This window comes from Rhinopithecus bieti, unplaced genomic scaffold (genome assembly GCF_001698545.2).
Source record: "Rhinopithecus bieti isolate Rb0 unplaced genomic scaffold, ASM169854v2 scaffold_2205, whole genome shotgun sequence".
In the NCBI taxonomy this organism is placed as follows: Eukaryota; Metazoa; Chordata; class Mammalia; order Primates; family Cercopithecidae; genus Rhinopithecus; species Rhinopithecus bieti.
This window is the reverse complement of record NW_016803673.1, coordinates 2360613-2367982: the sequence shown is the minus strand read 5'-3', so window position 1 is coordinate 2367982 and position 7370 is coordinate 2360613.

The window sequence follows — 7370 nt, the reverse complement described above, 5'->3', positions numbered from 1 at the left end:
TGCCACACACGCTTTTAAACGGATCCTTTGTTGCTGAGTATTTGGGTCATTTCCCATGTTTAGCTATTAACGTAGTAAAGCGTTTTTAAAAGTTAGAATTCCCCTTATTATGATTGAAATAAAACCATAATAGAACAATAAGGAGAATCACATCCATCTCCCGTCAGCCTGACCTTGAAGGCATTTTAGCCTCTTTCCTTCCAGTCTTTTCCCCATGTGCCTATTTTGCGTATTTGCTATTGGGGCCCCCATTAAATCCTGTAGCCCCTTTACATCATCGTTTTCTTCCCATCAAGATTATAGGCTTTGGACGCAGGCACACCCGGTATGGTGATCAGGCTGCACAGTCCTCATGGCCTTATATATACATATATGTATGTATTTTTACACGCATGCATATATGTATTTTTTACATGCATGCATACACGAATGTATTTTTACATGCATGCATACACACATGTATTTTTACATGCATGCATACACGCATGTTTTTATATACATGCATACATGTTTGTGTTTTTACATAAATGCATACATGTTTTGTTTTACATACATGCATATATGTATGTTTTTACATATAAGCATATATAGTATGTGTTTTTACATATAAACATATATATGTATTTTTTTTTGAGACGGAGTCTCGCTCTGTTGCCCAGGCTGGAGTGCAGTGGTGCTATCTCAGCTTACTGCAACCTCTGCCTCCTGGGTTCAAGTGATCATCCTGCCTCAGCCTCCCAAGTAGCTGGGATTACAGGTATGTGCCACCACACTCAGCTAATTTTTGTATTTTTAGTGGAGACGGGGTTTTACCATGTTGGCCAGGTTGGTCTCAAGCTATAGACCTCGTGATCCTCCTGCTTGAGCCTCAGAAAGTTCTGGGATTACAGGTGTGAGCCACTGCACTTGGCCTTCTCTTTTTTTAAAATGTATTTTTTTTGTTTTAAAATCAACTTTAGGTCAGGCACAGTGGTGTGTGCCTGTCAACATTTAGGAGGCCAAGGTAGGAGGACTGCTTGAGGTCAGGAGTCTGACACCAGCCTGGGCAACAAAGTGAGACCCTGTCTCTACAAAAAACTAAAAAAAATTATCCAGGTGTGATGGTGAGTGCCTGTGGTCCCAGCTACTCGGAAGGCAGAGGTGGGAAGATTGCTTCAGCCCAGGAGTTTGAGGCTGCAGTGAGCTGTGATCACACCACAGCACTCCAGCCTGTTGTGTGCTGGAGTGAGAGGGAGAGCCTTCTTGAAAAAATAAAATACAAGAAAAATCAACTTTGTTAAGCTACAATTTATATATAGTAAAATGAATCCATTTTAAGTATAGGTTGATGAGTTTTGACAATTGTATAACCCCGAACACCCCCAATCAAGATATAAAACATTTCCACCGTTTCTTTCTTTATCTTTTTTTGAGATGGAGTCTCACTCTGTTGCCCAGGCTGGAGTGCAGTGGTGCGATCTTGGCTCACTGCAACCTCCGACTACCGGGTTCAAGCGATTCTCCTGCCTCAGTCTTCCGAGTAGTTGGGATTACAGGCGCCCACCACCACACCTGGCTAATTTTTGCATTTTTAGTAGAGACAGGGTCTCACTGTGTTGGCCAGGCTGATCTCAAACTTCCAACCTCAGGTGATCCGCCCGCCTTGGCCTCCCAAAGTGCTGGGATTACAGGTGTGAGTCACCGTGCCTAGCCCATTTCCACCCTTCTAGAAGGTTTCTTTGTGCTTCTCTGAAGTCAACCTCCTTTCCCTGCTCACCAGTGAACTATTAATCTGCTTTCTGTGACAATAGATTAGAGTGGTCTTATAAAGAGAACCTATGTGAAGTACTCTTTTGTCTGCCTTCTTTTTTTAGCATGTTTGTGAGATTTATCCATATGCCGATTTTTCAGTGGCGTGTCCTGTTTTGCAGCCGTGTAGTGTAGTGTTTTACGGATGTAGCACAGTTTTTTGCTAAAAGAATGAGCCGGTGTGAGCCTTCTTGCACAGAACCCTGTTTAACGCTTTTTTTTTTTTTTTTTTTTTTTTTTTTTGAGACGGAGGTCTTGCTCTGTCGCCCAGGCTGGAGTGTGCAGTGCTGGATCCAGGCTCACTGCAAGCTCCACCTCCTGGGTTCACACCATTCTCTGCCTTCAGCCCTCTAAGTAGCTGGAACTACAGGCGCCCACCCACCATGCCTGGCTATTTTTTTGTAATTTTTAGTAAAGACGGGGTTTCACCGTGTTAGCCAGGATGGTCTCGATCTCCTGACCTCATGATCCACCTGGCTCGGCCTCCAAAGTGCTGGGATTAGCAGGCGTGAGTCACCGCACCCGGCCCTGTTTACCAGCCTTTTAACGTTAAAGGTTGGGTGGATGAACCTGAATTTGTAATGAATCTTCTGTCATGGGCATCAAAGCTGTTTCAAACTGTAGGGGTAGAAAAGGTGGAATCTGTTTCCTCACCCATTATTACAAGACCAGCAGATCCACGTGCCTGCTCCGCAGTGACTCCATGGCACACCAGTACCCCACAGCAGCAGGGTTCGCAGCAGGGAAGAGTTTAGTGATTGCAGGGCTCTGAGCAAGGAGATGGGAGGAGACCCCGTGCCTGGCCGCTGTCAGTCGTTTCATTGGTACACAGGACCCAAAAGAACATCTCAAATGGAAACTTTGTCTGGGAGTGGTGGCTCCCGCCTGTAATCCTACCACTTTGGGAGGCTGAGACGGGCGGATCACCTGAAGTCAGGAGTTCGAGACCAGCCTGGCCAACATGGGGAAACTCCGCCTCTACTAAAAATACAAAGAATTAGCCAGGTGTGGTGGCAGGTGCCTGTAATCCCAGCTGCTTGGGAGGCTGAGGCGAGAGAATCACTTGAATCCAGGAGGCGGAGGTTGCAGTGAGCCGAGATCGCACCATTGTACTTCAGCCTGGGCAACCAGAGGAAAACTCTGTCTCAAAAAAAAAAAAGGGAAACCTTTGTAGTGTTCAAGTTATCTATAGGGTAGTGAGGGAGAGCTGCAATCTTGTAACAGAGTCTATGTGATTCTAATGCAACGGGCACCAAAAAACTTGGAGGTCAGTGAGCAAGTTGACCTAGTGATGGATGCTGAATGTGCTACAAGCCTGGTTTATTCTCATTTCTCCTCCTCTCTTCCTCCTTGATTAATTTTATAAAGTTTATAGGGATGGTCTCATCATCATCAGCGCCATGGGTGACAGTTCTATAACAAAAGGCAGGTTCACAAGAGAAAAGCACACCAGATTTATTTAATCAAAGCTTTAGGTGACAGGGAGCCATCAGAAGTGGAGTCTCGGAGACCCAGGGAGGATGGTTCCTGTGGGTTCCTGTGCTTAGAGTCAGTGGAGAACGGGCAGCCGTGTGGACAGGTGTCAGACGGCATGGGATGCCTGTGGGGATGGACTGTGGGGAGACTGGCGAGGCCAGCTGTGCAGATCCCCCTTGACCTCTCTGTGCAGTGCTTCCTCCCCCGGGGATGGGGCAGAACCCCCGGAGCAAGGGTCTTATGACCCACAGTCAGACAAGGTGGGCATGGCCATCTCCTCCCCAGAAAGGCAGGGAGGGTTCGAGTCATGTGTCTAGGTCTCATGGCTGGCTTTGGGAGAGAGGGGCTCTACTGTCCATGACCCACCTGGGGAAAGAGGAATTCTGGCTTCTGTGACTTGCTGCAGGGGAGAAAGAGGGCGGGAGACAGGAGAGGAGGAGAAGGTTGGCCGAAGACTTGGGATGCACCAGAGGACTTCTGGTTTCCTTTAGTCCTGAATCCTCGTGCCAGGCACCCTGCTTGTGGGGATCATGGTCTGAACCCCAACAAACCATTTTTGCTGTTAAAATTAACATGATGGGGCCGGGCGTGGTGGCTCACGCCTGTAATCCCAGCACTTTGGGAGGCCGAGGTGGGAGGATCACTTGAGGTTGGGAGTTTGAGACCAGCCTGACCAACATGGAGAAACCCTGTCTCGACTAACACTACAAAATTAGCTGGGCGTGGTGGTGGGCTCCTGTAGTCCCAGCTACTTGGGAGGCTGAGGCAGGAGAATTGCTTGAACCCAGGAGGCGGAGGTTGTGGTGAGCTGAGATCACGACATTGCACTCTCCAGCCTGGGGGCAAAAGAGCAAAACTCCATCTCAAAAAAAACCAAAAAGACATTAACATGATGAACATCTTTGTTTTTAAAGAATGATTTCTTTCTGCAGGGACTGCTTTTGTGACCTCTAAAGCCTGTTTTAACCTTCTCATGGGGAAGCTCACCTTCCTCCTGTCCTTCTCTCCTGGGTCTGTGGCAGACAGGCTGCCAGGGACCTGGCCTCTGAGGGGGTGTGGAGGCACTCCCCAATCCATAGTGCTGAGCACACAAAGGGTGTCTGGAAGCCCCTTGCTGACTTGAACTCAGAGTCCTCTCCCCTTCCGTGGCCTCCCACCCCAGGCAGGAATCTCACTTCAGAGCAGCAGAAAGAGAGCTGATCTGGGGGGACCCTGGCTCTGCTCTGGTGCCTGGGATAGCCACTGCCCCTTTCTCTGTGCTGGCCACACCCACAGCGAGGTCTCCCTCCTTTCCTGTCATTCCTGCTAGGCCCCTCCCCGAGGAAGGCCCCAGGGGGGTGGGTCCTGTAGAGGAAAGCTCGAGGGGGTGCACTCAGCTGCCACTGTCCGCCGCCTGTCCCTGGGGAGCACGGCAGCTGAGGGCAGGCCCCTCCAGGACGTGGGACCCCCGTGGCTGGAAGGTGACCGGGCTTTGCATACCCAGGTGGGTTAAGAGGGAGGGGCCTGGAGTCCAGGTTGGGGGCAGGATCTGGAAGGGGCTGGGCAGAGCATCCCTGGTGCTGGTTTGCTGGTCCAGGGCACTGGGTCTTAAAGGATCTGGTCCAGACTCCGCCCTGTTGCAGGGGAGGGGCTGAGGCCTGGCACTTGGAAGCTGTTTCCCAGGTTTCCATGGGGGCTGCTATAGGGGCCTCTACCAATCTCTGGGGCTTCTCAGGAACCACTGGTCCCGCTGAGCCTCGCTTTTCTCATCTGTAGGATGGATGTCACCTGTGCCCACCTCACAGCTGCCGTGCGGGGGGAGGGCAGCTGGCTGCGTTGATGCAGTCCCTGCGGTTTGACAAAGGTCCCCCCAGACCAGTCTGACAGCTTCCCAGTTCCCTGGAAACGGGCCGAGCTGCATTCCAGGACCTGACACCAGCGCCGAGGTCTCGAGGGAACAGTAGGGCTGCGGTGTCTTGGGAAGGTAGGAGGCGGGGAGCAGATGCCGGGGGTGCGCATCCAACCCTTGGGGTCTCCTTCACCCCATTTTACAGAGGAGAAGACTGAGGCTCAGAGCTGCTGCCCAGGGTCACTTCCGGGTCACCTCATAACCCCTGCTTTGGCCTATGCCCCCCACGTCAGGCCTTCCTGAGGGAGCGGACCAGAGGGACAGCAGAGGGTGGGCAGGTGGGCAGGTGGGGCCCTTCCCCGAGGAGGGCCTGCCCCTTGCCTCCTCCTTCCCACAGATGGGCCGCCCAGGGCCCCCAGGGGAGAAGGTCTCTGGTGCCCGGCTGTCCGGTGTCCCCAACGTCCCCAGAGATGTCCCTGGTGATGTCATCCCTGGCCCTGAAGACTCGGACCTGGTGCCCTCCATGACCCTGGCTGCAGCCCTTATCCTGCTGTTCCTCCTGCTCTCGGCCTGGCTGGTGTGGGGCGGGCCCTGCCAAGGCTGCTGCTAATGTGGGCTCCAGGGCAGGGTTGAGGCCCGGGCCTGGCACAGATTTGGGGAGGCACAGCCGGGCTTCCCAGTGACACCCTGGGCCAGCTCCATTCCACCCTTTTCCATAGCAGCCACAGCGGGACCCCAAGACTCCCCAGTGGGACCCTGGGTGGCACCAGACTCTGCCATTGAAGGCAGGGAGCGTGCATCTGGGGATGACCCCGGATATTGGGCTGAGAGGCTCGGGCAGCCCCAGTGCTCAGGCAGATCGGGCTCAAATCCACCTCCTCTCCAGGCTGGCTGCAGGGCCTTGGCCCTGTCTGAATCTTTGCAAGGTCCTTTTGGGTATTGCAGATAAAGCCAAGTGACCCCTAGGTATTGGTGAAATGAGCGGGTGAATTGGAAGATGGGGGTTCTAGTACAGGCTCTGCCCGTGCTGGGCTGTGACATGGACAAGTGCCTTTTCCCACCTAGATCCTGGTTTCCCTGGTCATCCAATGGGACTCGCAATACCCACTTCTGGGCCCTGTTGGGAAGGCAGGTGCTGTGGGACGCTGGGTCTGGGCCAGGAGGATGCTGTGGTCTTTGCCGCCACCTGGTGGCTACAGACAGAATCGCATTGTCTCCTGCATGGTCCCCTCTGGGTAGCCCAGGCCAGGGCTGAAATGCTGAAGGCTTTTTATTTTTTGATGCAGAACATTTTGAGATTGTGGATAAGCACAAATCCTGGTACCCAGAGAGAACAGATTCTTAACATTGTCTATTTATCTTCTTTCCCCATCTCCATATTCATAATCTCCCTAACAAAAGGTAATCATAGGCGGAGGTAAGTTGTGAGCCGGGCTCTCGAGTCAGACAATGCTGCCTGTGGCCCTGGCCCAGGGCCCTGGTGCTTTCTTGCCCCACAACAGTTCCATCCCTGACCTCGACATAGGAAGCAGGGAAGCATTTTTAGGGCTGGGAGGAGTGTGGGAGACCTTCGGGCTGGAAGGTTTCCTGGAGGCTCCAAGACCCCCCGTCTCTCACGGAACAAGTACTTGTCAACATTTCTACTGTGGACTGGGCACAGTGGCTCATGCCTGTAATTCCAGCACTTTGGGAGGCCGAGGTGGGCGGATCATCTGAGGTCAGGAGTTCGAGACCAGCCTGACCAACATGGAGAAACCCTGTCTCTACTAAAAATACAAAATTAGTTGGATGTGGTGGCGGCCGCCTGTAGTCCCAGCTACTCGGGAAGCCGAGGCAGAATTGCTTGAACCCAGGAGGCGGAGGTTGCGGTGAGCCAAGATCGTGCCATTGCACTCCAGCCTGGGCAAAAGAGCGAAACTCCATCTCATTAAAAAATAAATAAATAAAATAAATAAATAAATAAATTCTACTGTGTGCCAGCCCCTGTGGGGAAACAGGGTAAACAGGATCCCCGAAGGAGCTGGGATCTGACTGGGAATGGGAAAAGCTGGCTCACTGCAGCGCGTTGAGGCTGGACTGGGTAAGCAGGGTCTGCAGGAAGGGGCAGATGAGCTCTGGGGTATAGGAGGAGTGGGCCAGGGCCGGGATTGCCAGGGAGGCTGTTCCAGGCAGAGGAACAGACTGTGGGGAGTTCAGAGGCCACTCTGTTCTTCTGTACCAGCTACTGCTCCCCTCGGGGAACCGTAGCCCTCTGGAGCCTCCGCGAAGCAGTCACCGT